This window comes from Pholcus phalangioides, unplaced genomic scaffold (genome assembly GCF_987345545.1).
Source record: "Pholcus phalangioides strain wild (caught in Gottingen) unplaced genomic scaffold, Ppha-v1.0 ptg000008l_1, whole genome shotgun sequence".
Lineage (NCBI taxonomy): Eukaryota > Metazoa > Arthropoda > Arachnida > Araneae > Pholcidae > Pholcus > Pholcus phalangioides.
The window spans coordinates 49,555,534-49,573,626 of NW_028301601.1; the positions used below are offsets into that span (position 1 = coordinate 49,555,534).

The following is an 18,093-nucleotide window of genomic DNA, read 5'->3' on the forward strand; positions in this document are numbered from 1 at the left end:
TAGGCGAGTTTTCACCTATGCCGGAGAAGCCACAGGTTCGAGCTACTAACGGATTCAAAAAGTTCCAGCTGTAACATTAGGGTATGGAGCTATAGCTAGGGACTGTCAGGAATGAATATTCCAGTGATGTTTCGTTTGGGCTTGGGATGAGGTATTTTAACAGAGCTAAAATCGTATCCGAAAGAATTTTTTGTGCTGTCAAAAACCGAACAAATCGGTGGAGAACAGGATGCTTTGCGCATTGCGACTCTTGGCACTGTGTCATTTGGCTGTATTGGCTACGGATCGGAACGTTTCGGCAACCATCGCCGGTGATCTTGGTTCGTCTGAGAGAAGAGTAGTGAGTGAGTGAGAGATACAAAACTGTAATACAGAAAGTGTGAAAACTGTAACATCATTTTATCGAACCGTTCTTGCTACACATAGATATTCATAACGTGGCGAAAAAAAAATTTTCTACCCTTGAAAAATTGTGTTTTAACGAGGCCCTTATTGGTTAATTTTTCCGCTTCTGTACCCGATAGTGTACCCCGGGTGAGCATTAGTTTTGATTTCTTGATGCATACAATAATGTAATTTATTATGTACTTTGGCGTATATGATGGCAATAGTGTCATAATTTTCTAACGATAGTATTTTAACCACATTGAATTTAAAAAAACATTAATTTAATTATATAGTATTTCTCAACTGCGGTTACGCGGAATCTAGGGATCCCCGAGGCACTGTTATCGCTTAACGTCTTAAACTGCATCTAGCAATTTAGTTTTCGAACTAGTTACATTAAAATGTTTCTTGTATTACCAATGAGATGAATGTTGCTATTCATTTTTTTTTCTGAAATTTATGCATTTTATAATTATTTTGAAATTTTTTGATACCTATCAACACAGTCAAGGTCAGTTTCGGGCAACCATCACCGGTGATTTTGGTTCGCCTGAGAGAAGAGTAGTCAGTGAGAGACAGACGCAAAACTGTTATAAGAGATAGTGTTAAAACTGTAACATATCATTTTTTATCGAACCGTTCGTGCTACATATTCATAACGTGGCAAAAACAAATTTTCTTACCATTGAAAAATGGTGTTTCAACAAGGCTGTTATTGGGTAATTTACCGCTTCTGTACAGTACAGTTCGGTGAGCATTAGTTTTGATTTCAAGATGCATATAATCTAATCTGTTGTGTGTACAGGCGTGTATGGATGCCAACAGTGTTATAATTTTTCTAATGCATTTATTTTAACCACATCGAATTTTAAATTTACCTTAAATTTCTAGCTATATTTGCGTTTCTCAACTGCGGTTACGCGGAATCCTGGGAATCCTAGATATATGTACTATCATTGCTAATTGCTTTGCTATCATTGCTAAAGTTTACGTATACATTTCACAATAGTTTCAGCTTTAAAACTTATGTTGAGATATATTTAATATTACCAGTGGAATGATAAATATAGCAATCTATTGCTTCTAATGTTTATGCATTTTATGGTTATTATGCGTGCCAAGCCAAATTTGATTTTGGATATTCTTATTGCCATGTGCACGAGAAAATATATATATTTTAAGAGATGAAATAGAGTATTTATTATTTATATGATTATTCATCAGTTGATTATTTATTGAGAATTATTGATAACACGTGCGAGAGAGAGAGAGAAGTATATAAATAGATCATATAAAGAATGGCTCTTCTATATGGCCTTCATATAGAAGAGGCTGACAGGGGTCTAGCCTGGGTTGGGGGGGGGCCGTGAAAAAATCATATATTTTTATATTTTTCGTCATAGTCCTTGGTGACCTGGAAAGACAGGGAAATTGAAAAATGTTCATTCATTGACATATTTGGTACAGGTTAATTACGTCAGTTTAAGTATACGTGATTGGTGTCTTTTAAAAATTTTTCTTATAACGTTTGTCACAATTTTTAATATTTGACGCTGGAGTCCCACTGGACCATGGAATCGACTCTTCTGCTGATGTCTCTAGTAGGATAATGAGAAAAAATTCTCAGATTTCTCCATGGTCGTGATCTATGAAAACTCACAGGCATCTTCAGAATAAACTAATCTCGTACATGAATGTCTATATATGGTCAAGGTCGTTTTTGTGGGGGCGGGGGGTCAAATATTATATTTATCAAACCGATCTTTCTACACAAAAATTACCATTGAAAAATTGTATTTTTTAATGAAACTGTCATTGGGTAATTAATCCGCTTCTGTACTTGATAGTGCAGTGTTGCTCAACCGCCGGGTCGTGGCCAGGTACCGGGCCCTAGCATCGTTCACAAGGAGCAGAGTGTGATTGGCGTTTCGTTATTTCGTCATTAATTTTTTGTTAGTCGTGTGTTGGACCGGGTAACACCACTTTCAAGAGTAAATGAAACCAGGCCGCTGGCGAAAGGTGAGATGAGAATCACTGTGATAGTGTATCCCGGTGTTATGCCCGAGTGGCATGGTGGTAAAATGCTCGTCTACCATCGTGAAGGTTGTTGTCATGGTCCCGGGTTTGAACCAAAGGGAGGATATAGATAAGATATTTTCCCTAACGAACTCGAGGCGACCACCGATAGACAGCGCCTTCACTTCCAGCCCATCTCACTAATGGCAGTAAATTGCAATATAGCGATATGGCCAGAGTTGGTGTTTGGTGAAGTAGTAGTGTATCCCGGTGAGCATGAGTTCTTGATTGCTTGACGCGTATAATAATAATCTTCACGTTTATAGTGTGTATAGCCGTAGATAATGTCAATAGTGTTATAATTTTGTAACGAATGTATTTTAACTTCATTGAATCAAATAAAAAAATTAAGCATTAATTAATATAATAATGTTTCTGAACTGGGGTTACGCGGAATTCTGGAGTTCCCATATTATGTATATATGCCATAGCCTTGAACAGCCGTCTGTAAACTTTGTTTTCCCGACTAGTTATAATGTTTTTTATGTTGTTATCGACTGATAAATATTGCGATTTATTTCCTCCAATATTTGTGTATTTTGGGGTTATTGTGAATTTTTTAAATTAATCAGTGCATGCATTTGATTATGTTAATTTTTTTACGTGTGCATGAGGAAATCCCGCATTTTTTCCGGCAATGAATCATTCTTATGTCATCAATGGCTTATCAAAGAATGTTTATCAATATAACATGGTTCTCACATAGGAGAAGCTGACAGGGGTCTAGCTTGGGGGTCCGTGGAAAAACCGCATATTTTAATGTTTTTGGTACAGGGTTCCCAGCGACACCTCGAAAGTCAGGGAAAATATGCAAGTATTTAACAGAAGTCAGGAAAGCGTGTGAATATTTGGCAAAAGTCAGGAAAGTACAGTGTACAAATATTTGATAAAAGTCGGAAGAAATCTGAAAAAGGGTGGGAGGGGACAATCGACCTCGGATCAGTGCTTGGTCAAAGCTTTTATCCCACGAGTTACCATCACCGACTCCGATGATTAATCTATTTACAGCCACACACCAGTGTCCTTGAAGGGCTGGTGTTTTTTATGCTCCGAAAATTCAATGTCATTGCTGATTGGTTGAAAAATCTGAATTTCGGGATGTTTTACCAATCAGCAACTACGTTCTTTTAACAAATTTGTTAAATATTTGAAATTTATCGCCTTTATTCGTGATTATTCATAATACCCTAGATCAGTGTTTTGCAACCGCCGGGCCCTGGCATCAGTCAAACCGGGCCGCCGTGAGTGATTCATCTTTTAATTCTTCCCCATTTATTTCCCACAGTCGTGTTTATGACCGGGCCTTCCACTTGAAAAAAAACTCAACCGGGCCGCGGGCTTCCAAAGGTTGAGAACCACTGCCCTAGAGCCGCTGTTCTAAACCTTTTAACCAATTGGTTATTATACATAATATAGCAACCTAAAATATATATATATATATATATATTAATTGATTTATCGCATTTACCACAACATACACATGGTCAAGGTCACCGTTGGGGTTCAGAGAAAATATCGAGATACATCGGAAATCGATTACATAATGTTCGGGGGTCGTCTCTCTGCAGGCTGGGCCGCAACTAGGGGGGAGCAGGCAGGTCCCCGGGTGCTAGACCCGAGAGGGGCGCAAATTTCATTCTGAAACTTCTCCAACATTACAAGGGGCGTCAAAATGCCCGCTTGCCCCGGATGACCAAGCATCTAGTTGCGGTCTGCAGGCCATGAATATTTGGGTCACTTGAACCTGATTTATGCAATAAAATCTTTTAATGATTTGAAACCTCCAAATGACTCGGAAGCCTTTGTCTTATCAAGACTCTACGGACGGTGTGTTTAAATATTTTTCACAATTAAGTATCAATACAAAAATCATGATTTTTGCAGCTCTTCACTCAAGATTTATCAAACGCCATAAAATGGAAAATTCTCTTAAAATATCAGTTTACTCAAGAAAATACGTTTTTTCGATGTATAAAATGCCATAAAACTTTTTTTTAAACATCCACACGTTGAATATGTAATATATAAAGAATGTTCCAGAGGATAAAAAATTTGTTTTCGGAATCTCTACACCAACCATATTCCAGAGTCCCCCCTGGGCAAACGTTCTCGAGAAATTTTATAAGTTCCTGGTTTTTATCAATAACGTTGTCCTTTTTTTTTTCGTTATTTTTCCGGCAAAGTTTCTGGAATCTTTCTGTACTGGAAAATAAAATACAGGGAAGAGAGAAGAAACAAGGATTCAGAAAGTTATCGTTTTCTGGATTTTTTTTTCTACCCAATACCATACTGTATATATAAATTTTTGTATCCTACTTTTTTGGATTCGTTTATAACTGGCATAGGAACCATTTGCGCTTCCGAAGGCGATTCCTGAGGTTTTTCCCTTTAGTTTTTCACCAGGTCATGATGGGCATCAAAATCGGAAATGATAGAAACTGAATTTTAAAATAGATTTTATCATGGTTATTCCCTCTATCCTTCCTTGTGTTATTTTTGGCGAGAGTACATTCTCATTTTCTCTATGACTTTTCTTCTACACAGAAGTAAATCCATGTCATTAATTATAGATTAGAAAGAAGTTGTCCTATTGCCTTCTGATTAATCTTTTTCTTTTCTTTTCAAACCGAGCACAATTCAGGTCTATCGCCAGAGGCAATTTACTACCTAGTGAGTTGTGCCGGAAGTGTAAGTGTGTGTGTACCTAACCGTCTGAGTGCGTATCTAGTGTTGTGTATGATTTTTCAGTGCTGCCATCTATATCTCAGAAGTTAAGTGAGTGATGTGTAGTGACTGAATATTTGTACTGTTTGTAGGACTGCTGCTCTCTGTGGCGAGACTTTTTAACTGGGAGATCGGCTCGCATTTGCGCCTCGAAGTTCTTCTGAAATGTTGTTACACGGCATGTAAGGCAGGGCCGGACGGACAAATCCCAGGCGCCAGGTCGCCATGGCGACTGAAAAATTGGTATTGGCTCCTAAAATTTTCTTTGTGGAGTTACTAAATTGCAGGCTGAGAGCAGCATAAAATATATGGAATTTATTGCAGCGTATCTGCCAACATGAAAGAGGGTCACCATGCCTTTTTTGAAAAAGTCAAAAGAAGCATCATTGAAGGCCGCAATTGGAGGGGGAGCAGGCGGGTCTCGTGCCCCTGGCGCTGGACCAGAGGGGGCTCAAATTTCATTCTCAAACCTCTCCAACATTACGGGGGGGGGGGGTGCCAAAATGCACACTTGCCCCGGGTCACGAAGCATTTAGTTGCGGCCCTGGCACTATAACTTCAGACATTTTTTTTCCGGTTAAAGTTTCCGCCTAGACTTTTTTTTTTTTCGCTTTGTCCAGCCATGATATGTATTGAACATCCGAGTGGCGTGATGGTAAGATGCTCGTCTACCACCGTGAAGGTTGCTGTCGCGGTCCTGGGTTCGAACCCGAGGGAGGATATATAGATGAGATATTTCCCTAACGAACTTGAGGCGTTAATAACCAATAGAGAGTGTCTTCATTTCCAATCCATCTCATTAATAGTAGTAAAATGCAATATAGCGATAAGGCCACAGTTGGTGATGATGTAGCTCTGATATATATAAGAGAGAGAGAAATCTATCAATGTATAGGATGCAGTATATATATATATAGTCCAGATATATATAGTCGATAAGATACTCGCCTAAAGTACCAAAGGATGTTGAGGGTGTGAGAGGTGTCGGGAGTTCAATACCCGGTTTGTCCTTGTCCGAAACTTTCTTGACACAGGGGTAGAAGGCGACATGACCACATGGAAAAAAAATCCTAAATAATGTTTTCCCCATGTTAAAAGATGTACCCCAATGAAACCAGAAAATTTTGTGTCGCTCTTAGACTCCGATTCAGCAACCGCATTTAGAAAATTTTAGGTTCTAATACCAACTTCCTAGTCACCATGGTGACCTGGCGCCTGGGATTTGTTCAGTCCCGATATAATTATGATAGTATTTGTGTCATTATTTTAAAATGTTTTGTTTCAATGAATGATTTTTATTAAAAAAAAATTATTCTCTAGGAATATTTGTGTTTTTCAATCTTTGAGATTTTACCCTGTTTCAAGGTACAACATTACATGTGCTTCGAGGTACAAGGCACGATGTTGTACTTTGGAACATTTTAGCTCCCTCTTAAATCCACATCTCATGGTTATAGTAGAACAGAAAAAGTTATTTTAATGCCACCCGATGTTTTGTACAGATACTGAAATTTCAAGGTAAAAATGGATTTGCAACGAAAATTTCGGGAAAAAAAATGTTTCAAGGTTTAACAGTCTTCCCGACTTGACGCCACGTTATTGAAAAAAAAATATGGATGTAATACTAGGGAGTGGTAATACTTGTAGTTTTTGTAGGCAAAAAACTATTCTCAATAGCTTTTAAGTACGTGTGTGAAGTGGGATAATCAAAAATGAAGAGACTGAATATTGCAAACTTTCGTTCGTATGGTTTGTAATAACTTGTGGAAAATTTTATTCGGGGGGGGGGTGAGGTTTTTATATTAAGTGTCTCTCTTTTTTTAGACATTGCAGGCCAAAAAAAGGAAATTTTCATGAAGCTTGAGGGCCAACAAGCTCACCGTAGTATCTTGATTAGCACTGTGGCGTCTTGACGGGTTGGTAAAACTGGGTCTACGATTTTGAGTCAAACAGGGTTTTACCCTATATTATTGGGGGATTTTATTTAATCTGAAATAAATGAACCAAATCAACATCTTTTTTCTCTGGAAAAGGTTGTTTTGGATGGTTTTTTTTAATCAGAAAAATGTTAGGCTATTGTTTTTAAAGAAATTCAGTAGGATCTACATATTTTTCTCGATTTGTTTGCCTACCGTTTGTGTCATAAATTGTTTGCTAGACACTGTGAACCGACTCTGAATAGTTGAAATGCGTATAATTACTGGTTAAATTCATAAAATTACTATTAGAAATTTGGATATTTTCAATTCTATCAATGGTCATTTTTTTTCGTTCTGGCGATACTGTGTTCCAACAAAAATCATTGTAAGCATCGCATCAGTGACGAGAAGCGTTAAAATTTGAAATAGTATACGTAAAACTTTACTTTTTGGGACTTTATTCAGAATATTTTTCAAACATATTCAAAATATTCTGTAAGTTTTTTATTACCACAAAATAATACCGAGATAATTCAGTGATGACATTGTGAAAGGTATCAGTAATATCTGACGGCATCAATAATGGCATACATTAAAATTGTATTGAAAGATGGTGCTACTGCCGACCAACTGAAACAATGAATGATTATTTTTGAGGTAAATTTTATTATTTTCTTCTTCGTACAAATTACTTCAAGCATAATCAAGAATTTCTATATCTGATGATTAGAGATGGACGTTTGGCCAATGTCCATGCGTCGTTAATGAGGATTTCGCCGATGGGTGTGATGGGCCGCTCAAAACAATTCGCATGGCTTCATTCGAGCCATCGGATGAATTGACATCGTTAGATTCTCGTTATTGTTCGCGGTGACCTTGCAGTGTCCTCCTCGTGGATGCCTGTTGTTGGTAGATCTTTGTCCGCTTTTGACGTGACGTATATGTATAATTCTGGTTGCGTCAGAGAGCTTCCGTGGTTTCGGCGAGCTTTTGTTTCTCATGCTGAAATGATATTTAATGTTTCGTGTCTGCAGCTAATAACCGTGTCAGCCGCTCAGAAGCCATTTGAATGTCGCATCTGCAATTTTAAATCAGCGCTCATCAATTCTCCCCTGAGCAGAGCAAGCTTAAGCAAGTGTGCAAGGGGTGCGGTGCTCCCAGACGGCAGGTTGTAAGGGGCGGCAGCCTATCTTTTTTGTTTAGGCCATTAATTTTTAATAATAATAATTACTAGACACCAGTGCGGTCACTTTTTTGAGCCATACCTTGACGACGAAAGATGTTGAAAAAACTTGAGGGCAGGGCCTGGGGGCCTTAATACCAGAAACAAGAATGGAATTTATCACTAGGGTGAAGTGTGCATTTTGGTAGCCTCCAACCCAGTAATTTTTAAAGAAAGAATAAAGGTTCTCTCACTTGTTCAGGGCCCAGAGCACCAGAACCCCCCCTTTAAAAAAATTAGCCCCAAAATTAAAGGTAGTTCAGGGCGTGACAAAGCTCAGGCGCCAGGTCGACTAAGAATTGTATGGCGTTGTATTTGTATAAAGAAATTGACATTAGGGCTTAATTTTTTGTCCCGTAACTGAATTGAAGTCTTAAGTTAGTACAAAATTATCGAAAAGTATGTCAGTGTATCTGCTAGCATAGAAAGAAGTTCTTAACCCTTTGAGCGGTTTTCTAAAATTTTCCTAATCCGCATTATAACTGACTGCCACATTTAAAATTGCGAAACCTTCGCAAATTATCACCTATTTTCAAGCAGGATTATTCTTTCTTTTTTTTCCATTGAGCTGATAACTTCTCCCCCCCCCCCCCGAACAAGAAAATTGACTCATCCCATCGCTTTTATTTCCCCTCATCCTGTTAATTATGTTACAAAAACACCTGTCATAACGTGTGTGGCTTTCTAAAAAGAGAAATACTTTAAAAAAAATCTTAATATATTTTATAAAGAACGTATATTTCTATCTCTCTTTTTCTCACTCCTCCTCTAAATAACCTGATCCAACTGCCAGTGGGCTGAGTCCGCCCACTGGCAGTTGATTGATTGGAATTGGTGGGGGGGGGGAAATGGAAAACACGTTGTACAGTAAAAACAGTTTCAACGCGTTTCTAGAAGCTGAGATATTTCAGGGTGGCTGAAATGAAACAGATCAAGCGTGACGAGATATCTCGGGATTGCCGCTGAAAGGGTCAAGTTCCAGGCGAGTCGAAGAATACAATATTTTCAACGAATTTTGTCGGGGAAAAAAAAATGCTTGGCACCTACGCAAAATTTAGCTGAGTGCCGAAATGCTTTTCCGATTTGTCAAGCTCATTTTAATAGCTCATCAAATGGAGCTGCAATGAGGAAAAAGTTCTCTGGCATAATTAAGAACGGTGAAAAAACTATGAACTGAAAAAAACGGGACAGTTCCTTTAGAAGCGGGACGCATTGGCAAATTCACTTTGTTATGTAAACAATGGTGTGAATCTTTAACTAGATTTAAAACAAAATAAATAAATCAGGTTTATCCCAGAGTCCTCTAGGGTAAAAGCCTTTTCAGCCTCCCAACAGGGTCTTCCTTAGGGACGGCACGCGAGGCTTTGCAACCGTTCGGCAATTGGGTTCGAGCCATCCCTGCTCCTGACTAGAATATGGGCTAGGCCACTTCATATAACAATCAGGTGTATCTATTGAAAATTAGGGCACGCGTAAAGAAAAAACTGATTAATTTTTGTCATACTATGACAGGGGTGCTCAAATTTTTCAACAGGAAGGGGGGGGGACAATAAACGAGAAAAAAGTATATTTTAAATGAGGGCTTGGCAAATCGCAGGCTCCAGGTCACTATTGCGACTATAAAATCTATATTTTCTGCATGTGTTTGCTAGATCAGAGTCTGAAGGTGCCTACGCACTATTCTGACTTTACGTCACGTCAGAGATTTTGTGAATTCCGATTCGTGAAAAATCGGTCACATAATTCCCACTGGTCATAGAATTTCCACGAACAGAATTCACACCTTTTCTGACGTGACACATTTCCACGTCACGTCAGCATAGTGTGAACGTACTCATAGAAGACTCATAGGTGAAATGTTATATCATGCGCATTATACCACGTGGTCCCATATCTCGTCAGAGTAGTCTGTAGGCACCTTTAAGAATGGCAAAAGATTTTCTGAATCCATAGTGATGTCTTCCAACATGACTAGGAGGTCATTAATCCTCAGAAAAGTCTAGAAAACATTATTTAGGATTGTTTCTCTTGGGCAAAAGCCCTGCTTTTCTCATAAGAGATACGCGTGGTAGCTTATTTATCTATTTATTTCTTCAATTTGCCGAGCCTAGTTTTAAATGACATGATCTTTAAACAAGAACCAGGATCATGGTTTTATGTAATTGTTGATGCGTTGTTCATCAGAAATTTGTTATCCACACTGACCCCGTTGCCATTCACATTGGAAACTAAAATGAGAGTTTGACCCGATTTTCACCCGAGCAAATGGGGTATTTGCGCAGTGCTTTCATTATTTATTTATAAGGGTGGATCCAAACATAATGACATAAGATTTTTTTAAAGCTTTTTTGCCAAACTTGTCGATGAATGGGGCTGCCTCAAGTCCAAGTCAAGCCCTAAAAGAAAGTTTTCATTGCGAACGGTGTGTAATGACTGACTGACTGTAATGACCAATTAGTAGGAAAAAAGTATATCCATAAATAATTTGTTGAAAAAGTGATTGACAACAGTCTGAATGTTGCCTTTCCTCACTTTTTTTGCTTTTAATGCTAGTCGTTCCCAGCTGACATTTTTATCAATTGATAATGAAATTAGGTTTATGTAACTGGCCACATCAAATGTCTCTGGGGGGGGGGGGAGCAACTTGACCCTCCAGTCTCTGATTAAGCTTGTATACTTAGAGCTGAAGTTTTAAATTTTCAATGGTCGGGGCTTTTTACCCGATCAAAGTGATGCAAATTGGGACAAAGTATCGAAAATTTTCTTCCAGAATTTTGTTAATTTTTTATTAATAAACGGTTCCCTCTTCCATTTCTGGATGAAGCAAGGACCCGAAATTGTTGAAGATTTTCACTAATACGCATATGGACTTGTCGTGTATGAATTTGGCTCCATGGCCGTAAAAACGTTTCTACTCCGAGCTCCCGTCTCATTAAGGCGGTCTTGTTAATGAACCAGACTGCACGATTCTACACTGTGTATTTTACATTTCCTTTCCTGTACTGCTTCTGCATTGTCCATTCACTCGCTTCTCGATGGATAGAGTGGAAAAAAATAAAATAAAAGCCACGCGTCCTCCCATTGCACAAGGCTCTCCAAAGGGAATTATGTGCTGTACATATGAAGGGAAGCAAGGTGGTTTTCCCCAACCCAAGGTAATCCAGGGTCAAGTCTATTGCTGCTGTACAATCCCTTTCCAGTATCCTATGTAGGGGGAGAGGTATTGTGGGAGAGAAATAGGGACCAAACCAAACTGCCTGGATCCACGAAGCAGGGGGGAAGAGGGATCATTCCGGTAACTTGATGTGATTGGAAACAGGAGTAGGTGGAAGAAGCAGTAGCCGAGCGAACGGTACAGGGCTGATGATAGTACTTTCGTGGTCCTCCTATACCGAACGGCCTCCCTCACTGTAGCTTCCATTCTTCAAAGCATGAAGGTTTGAGTTCCCCCCCGTGCTTATCTAGAACTTCATTCCCAGCTATGCTCACTCGATTTTGCCGCCTGTTGATTCCCGTGGACGTGGTTTGAATCACGGAATGGAGTAGACTTCAGAAAAATTCGTCGTAATGTTGGGAAAGATAGTCTTCCATGTTGTGTTCTTAGAGCTTCGTGTCGCCCAACTGCAGTAATTGGTATTTACACTACACAGGAATTGGTCGTTTTGAAAGAAAACACTCGATAAAGAGTAAGTCGCCTTATCGGATTTTTTTCTAATAAATCTCTTTAAAAACTCGTTATTGTTCAAAGTATTGTGATGAACGCGATTTCAATAGATTGACTGCATTGCATTTTTTGTTGTTGAAAATTTAGAAAATTCTACAGCGAGTTCTTAATTTATATGTAGGTTAAGAACCGATGCCTGTAAACGGCTTAATTTAGCTCTCCTCGGAAGCTACAGTAGCGCTCAAAATTATTTTGACAGCACTTGATTTGTCTACGAATTTTGCATGCGAATTTTTTAATAAAATCTATCCGATTAAACATTTTTTATGCATTTCGAATGTTTCGCTATTTCTACGCGATGTGTTTTTTTTTCATGATTTTCTGTAATTTTAGGGTATTTTTCACGATCTTCAGAAATTAACGGCATATTTTGGAGCATTATTTTGCATGTTTCAGTATAACAATGAGAAGAATGATTCCACCCCCCCCCCCTCCCAAGCTCTCTCTTCCCTAGCTTCATATAACGCAGTCGGCCATTTTCGACTGCAATTGGTAATTTTACTTTCCTTTGACATCGTTTTTTGGCAATCAATAACGATTTTTCGACAACTATTGGCAATTTTATTTGTGTTTCATCGACATTATTTTTAACAATAATTTTGGCGATTACCTGTAATGTGCCGTATTTTTCTCGAGGGAATATAATCAGCCTATTTTATAATAGCTTATTTTTAGGTTTTTACGGCATATTTTTAGGGCATACATGCATTTTTTATGGAGCATATGCTGTTGGTTTTCTGGTCCCTAGCCCACGTTACAAAGTATTATGACCAAAAATAGCTCATCTACACTTGGTAAAATCAGAAACAAATTAGTCACTTGTATGGTGGGTGAAAAGTCTTTTGACGCAAACAAGAAAGCACACAACTAATAAATACTCAAATCTGTCATGTCGTGGGCAATATAAACAAAGCAGAATGAGCCAACTCTTCATTCGAAAACCTTTGGATTGTATAATTAATTGGCATGTCTTAGGTATGGACTCAATGAGCTTGTCCCATCGCCAGTGGGTATTTTTTTCCCCCATTTTTCATATTGTTTCCAATGTATGAAAAAATACAATTGGAAAAAAAACCCCACCGAAATCTCAGATAATTCAAATTATGACTTCATCACCCATAAAACTCCTTATTTTGTTGCCTTTCAGGTAATGTCTAATAACTTTTGAGCTATATTTATTGTCATTGTCTTGATGGAATTATCAGTAACAGCGGCATGTGGTTATGAAATACGTTTTGATAACGGAACCTATGCCTTGTGTGTTTTTCGGAAGGTAAAGAGGATCGGCATCTTTAGCAGAAAAGTATTCCCTTTTCCACCTTCGTGTTAACAGTGAGAACCTATAATACTTTAATAATTACTTTATATTAACTACCTATAAGAATCTGTAATACCTCATGTGTATCAGCTATTTGTATCTTGGATCAGAGCCTTAACTAGGATTTGTGCCGCCATGGGCGAACATTATTCTGCCCCCCCCTACTTTAATGTAATAATTTTGATAATTTTGTAACGGTGTTTTTTGTTCCCCCATAAAACTGCCGCCCCCCTGAATTTTGCCCACCCGGGGTAGTTGCCCTCCTCGCCCCCGCTAATTCCGGCCCTGCCTTGGATTGTTTTCGCCTGTCAATGGGGAAGATTGAGATTATTCTCCCTCTCCCTTACCCTTCTGTTTAATTAAATGGTAACGATTTTTTTTTTCTCGCTTTGAAAACAAGTCTATAATGTTCAGCCATCGTTTTACAAGTGATGCAAGCAAATTCAGTCTTCCGAATTAAATTCATCAGGTTTTTTTGCTTAGTGGGAATTTCGAGGTTCTCTCTTTGCTTGCATTTTGATTTGTGCTTATCTATTTTATCTGTTGCCTTTGATTTTATTGAAGGAACAATACTTTTACGGGTTCCAGAGATTATTAAACATGGTTCCACAAACTTATGAACTGTCTTGAAATAACACAAGCTCTTGCCACTTGAGTTCACTCTATATTTAAAGCCTTGATTACGCTTTCCCGAAAAGTCCCCCAAATATTCTTTACTTTTTAGAGTATGCATTATGTATTCTGCATATTCGTACCATAAAGTCATATTAAATAAGAATTAATTACCTCTACATTTGATTAAACTATAATTGTCGAAACACTTTTAATCCATCGAAAAACATTGTGAATATTTTTGTCGATAGGCCACTACAAGAAATAGCGTTGAAGGCCGTATGTGACCCACTGGCCATTTATTGAAACCGCCTTATGGTCTTACAAGATGAGCGAATAGATACTTGATAATAAATGAAATTGCATCGAGAGAGATACAATTTTTACCAGAAATCCAGGGAGGATTACCTATCACGAAATAATTAGCTTCAATTCTAAATTCGGGCTAACAGTCAAGTGACTATAATATCTTTTAAATCCGACGGAAATCTATTATTTGTAAATGATCTAAATTTGATATCCCAAGTGGGTTTGACGTTACCGACTTTGACCTAAAAATACTGGCCGTATATTTATTTATCTCAAAATCTTCATTAATTCTTAAAGTATTTTTTCAATGTTTCTGGTGATTATTTTTTTTCCATTCTAAAACTATTTCTTCCAATGATTCTGAAATTATTCCTCGTCAATTCTGGAATTATTCCTCATTAATTCTGCAATTGTTATTTTTTCAGTTACTTCTGAAATGTTTTCTCTAATTAATTTTGAAATTACTTCTTTCATAAGCTCTTTATTACATTTCTTCATCGAGACTTTTTTCAGTATTTCTAATAATTCCGTGATCAGAAAGCTTTCAAGGCAACATGTTTAAGACAACTCCCTCGCCGTCTTCCCCGGTCTTAACTGAAAAAAGTCAAACGTCTTACAAAGATGAGCGAATAGATACTCCATAACAAACAAAACGGTATGCTTAATACTTTATCAACATACGTGAAAGTATTACCTTTCAACGAAGTAATTAAGTTGAACTTTTTCAAATTCGGGCTAATTAGTCAAGTGACTGTAATATCTTTTGGATAAGACGGAAATCTATTTTCGTAAATGATCTGAATTTGATATCCCAAGTGGCTTTGACGTCACTGACTTTTTTCCTTTGAACTAAAATACCGTTCTTATTTATTTTCTTACGTTCTCGTATATATTTTCGATAACGTCATCTTCGTTTTGCGTCAGAAACAGGTGAGATGGGAATAAATATCGGATTTTTATCCCTCTATTTATCTCGGGCATCCCTTTTTTTCTTCCAACATCCCCCTCGGCATCATTTTGATATTTATTTTTCCCCATCTTACGTTTACTCGGATGAGAATTTAGGGAATATATTTATCCCTAAACTCTTTCATGTTTGGAATATTTACCGTGTGTACTATTCACTTGTTTGCTGTTTCTTTGTGTGTACTCTGTCCATGTTTGCGCTTTCTCGAGGATTCCAAGTGTTTTTTTTCCCTCCCCCGATCCCTTTGATGTTTTTGCCTTCAATAAGGATTTTTTTGTTGATTTTTTTTTTTTTTTCGTCCTTCAATAAAGATGTTTTAGTTGAAGGATCCTGATCGATACATCATTTTATGGATGGTAATTACATCAAAGGGATTTTTCTTTCAAGATGGTGGGTGGAAAAATTAGAAAAAAAATAAAAATTGTTGGGGTGTATATATATATGGTGAGACTATCGATGGCTGCTCTGAATTTTTTCGTAGAAAAAATGAATTCAAATTAAATGAATTGAAGGATTAGTGGTTTTTCTTTATTTTTTTTCAATTTGCGGAACCCCGGAAAAATAGATTTTATTTTTTATCATTCAGGAATCTTTTAAAAAATTAGACTTCCCACCGGAGACAATCAACTTTTTTTCCCCTAAAAATGAAAACTATTAATTACTATGCTATGTTCTAGAGCAAAGGTTTAAAAGGGGTCACCCTTTGACCCCTTTTTTTTGATCCATGAGGTCCCCTGAACAAAATTTTGTTTCCTTAGCCTCACCGGTTTTATCCAGGCACCCTCCACCATACTCCTCATAGGAGCTTTCTACTTATTTATTCTATTTTCTGAGTAAATTTGTAGCGAACAAAGAATTCAAAAATAAGGTGAATCTCCGGACCCCTGAAATGGAGTTCAGTGAGTATAGCTTTCTCTTTCCATTCGAGAGAGGAGTGGGTACTATGCATGTTTGTCTCAACATCATGGGCCCACGAAAAAATTGATTTTCCGAGAGTTCTCATAGGATCTCTGGCACACGTATTTGCTTCAAGTAACTCTTACGTATTTTCATACTTACTCTCGAAAGTCATTGTACCAGATTTCATCATATAGGTGTTCCATACAAGTGAGGGCCCTTCGTGAGCGAGCTCACGCGTTAAGATGGCCGTTGTTCTATGCGCTATTTTTCTGGATTTTGATAGAAGTCACATTTTCTGTAATCACCTAAATATCACCACCGTATCAGCTTTACTAATCTACAACTGAATTTTTTTTTTTCACAGCTCTCCGTGGGCCCTTTATCAAGATGTTACGGTTCTCCTTCCACTTCATATTCACCCTTGATTCCTTCAAAATATAACAGGACACTAAAATAAAGGAGCCATATGACCAGTACTTAAGAATCACTAATCGAGGGAACCCTTTTCACAATAATATTCATACTCTCTTAGAATATTACTTAAACTATTCAGCTATTCACTCTGCCTGCTCATTACGATTTCCTCTGAAAATTCTGGAGGCATATCGGGAAACCCCCGAAAAACTTTTGACTTATGCATGGATCCAATGTATTCATATCCTGTAGAGAACTTCATGCAACGTTGCTTGATGAACTTTCTTGCGGATAAATTTATGTATAAAAAAGGGCTAATAGAGAAATTGAAATGGGTCTCGGGGATCTCTGGTACTAGGGACCCATCAGCGTTTTCTTCCGTTTCGTGTAGCTGATCATTTTTTTTAATTCACCGGGGCAATAATTTCTAAACAATCAAAATTGTACTCTAATAGGGTCGATGGCGACCACCTTATAGTTTTTACTGTAGCCCTATCAACACAAGTCATGCAGTAAGAAGTAAACACGAGAAGTCAGATCATAGAGGTACAACGCATGGCTTTAGGGATCTGCGTTATTTGTTTACTTACTCGATATTTGTAGAGAATCCTTTTTTCCCCCCTGCAAATTATCAGGTAGTTCCTGTATTTCCTTCAATATTTAATTTAGGAGTCCTCGGGCAAGTTTTTATTGAGTAACATTTGATCGATACCTCTCAGCATTGAACCTTCACTATCTACCCTGATTTATTTCGGTTTAAACACGGAATATCTCTGAGTCTACTCAGAGAGAATCAGCTCCGAACCGGACATATGCTTCGGGCTACACAACATCGAACCACAGTGACGTTATTAAATCTGTATCGGGATCAATTAAATCTTGCATTCTGATAATTACAGCGCTCCACATTCTGGTCCGAGTTGAAATTTCTTACGGTTTAATTAACCCCCCTTAATTTAGAATGTTCAATGTTTCGGGGATATACGAAGGTTAAATATAGCGGGATTTTTGTTTTCTTTCTTGTAAAAGTGGAATTTTTCACATGTTTAACAATAACATCACCCTTGATAACCCTCAAGGACTTTTCATTACTCTGTTATCTCACAAGATAAATATTTTGGCACTTCGATTTCGAAAAAGGGTTTTTTTTTTTTTAAATTCTGGTTCAACCAGGTTTTTACTTAAATAACTTTTTTCCTCTCCTGAGCTTTGCTCCGTGAAGTGCATTTTCATGTCTTGAGATTTTACACTTTTTTTTGTTTTCTTTTTATCTATTTTCAGTCCGTTGCCCGTCAAGGCTTTAATGAGATTTTATGGGATTTCTTTTCTTTCCACGATGCTTTTCCATTTGCTCCTTTTTTTTTCAGGTTCATCGAACTTGTTTTATCCGCATCTTAGTTTGTATACAACTCTTCTTCCGTTTCCCTCTTGTTTTAGTAAAGTTTCATTAGTTAGAAAAGTATTTGCTTTTCCTCGGGTTTGTTTGATAGTTCCCTTCTTTTTTGGTTTTTACACGCATGC

At 37.6% G+C, this 18,093-nt stretch overlaps 1 protein-coding gene across 2 annotated transcripts in view; it reads left to right on the plus strand.

The window, feature by feature from the left end:
- LOC149084447 (IQ motif and SEC7 domain-containing protein 1-like) overlaps window positions 1–18,093 on the plus strand; it is a 425,974-nt gene that overhangs the window by 86,355 nt on the left and 321,526 nt on the right. Inside the window, exon 1 of one of the 2 annotated variants that reach the window (XM_089234847.1) lies at window positions 346–534. The exons of the other annotated variant lie outside the window; for it this stretch is intronic. The gene's annotated coding sequence lies outside the window, so the exon portion shown is untranslated. Of the gene's footprint in view, window positions 1–345; window positions 535–18,093 lie in introns of those variants that run through there. 2 annotated transcript variants of the gene reach the window in all.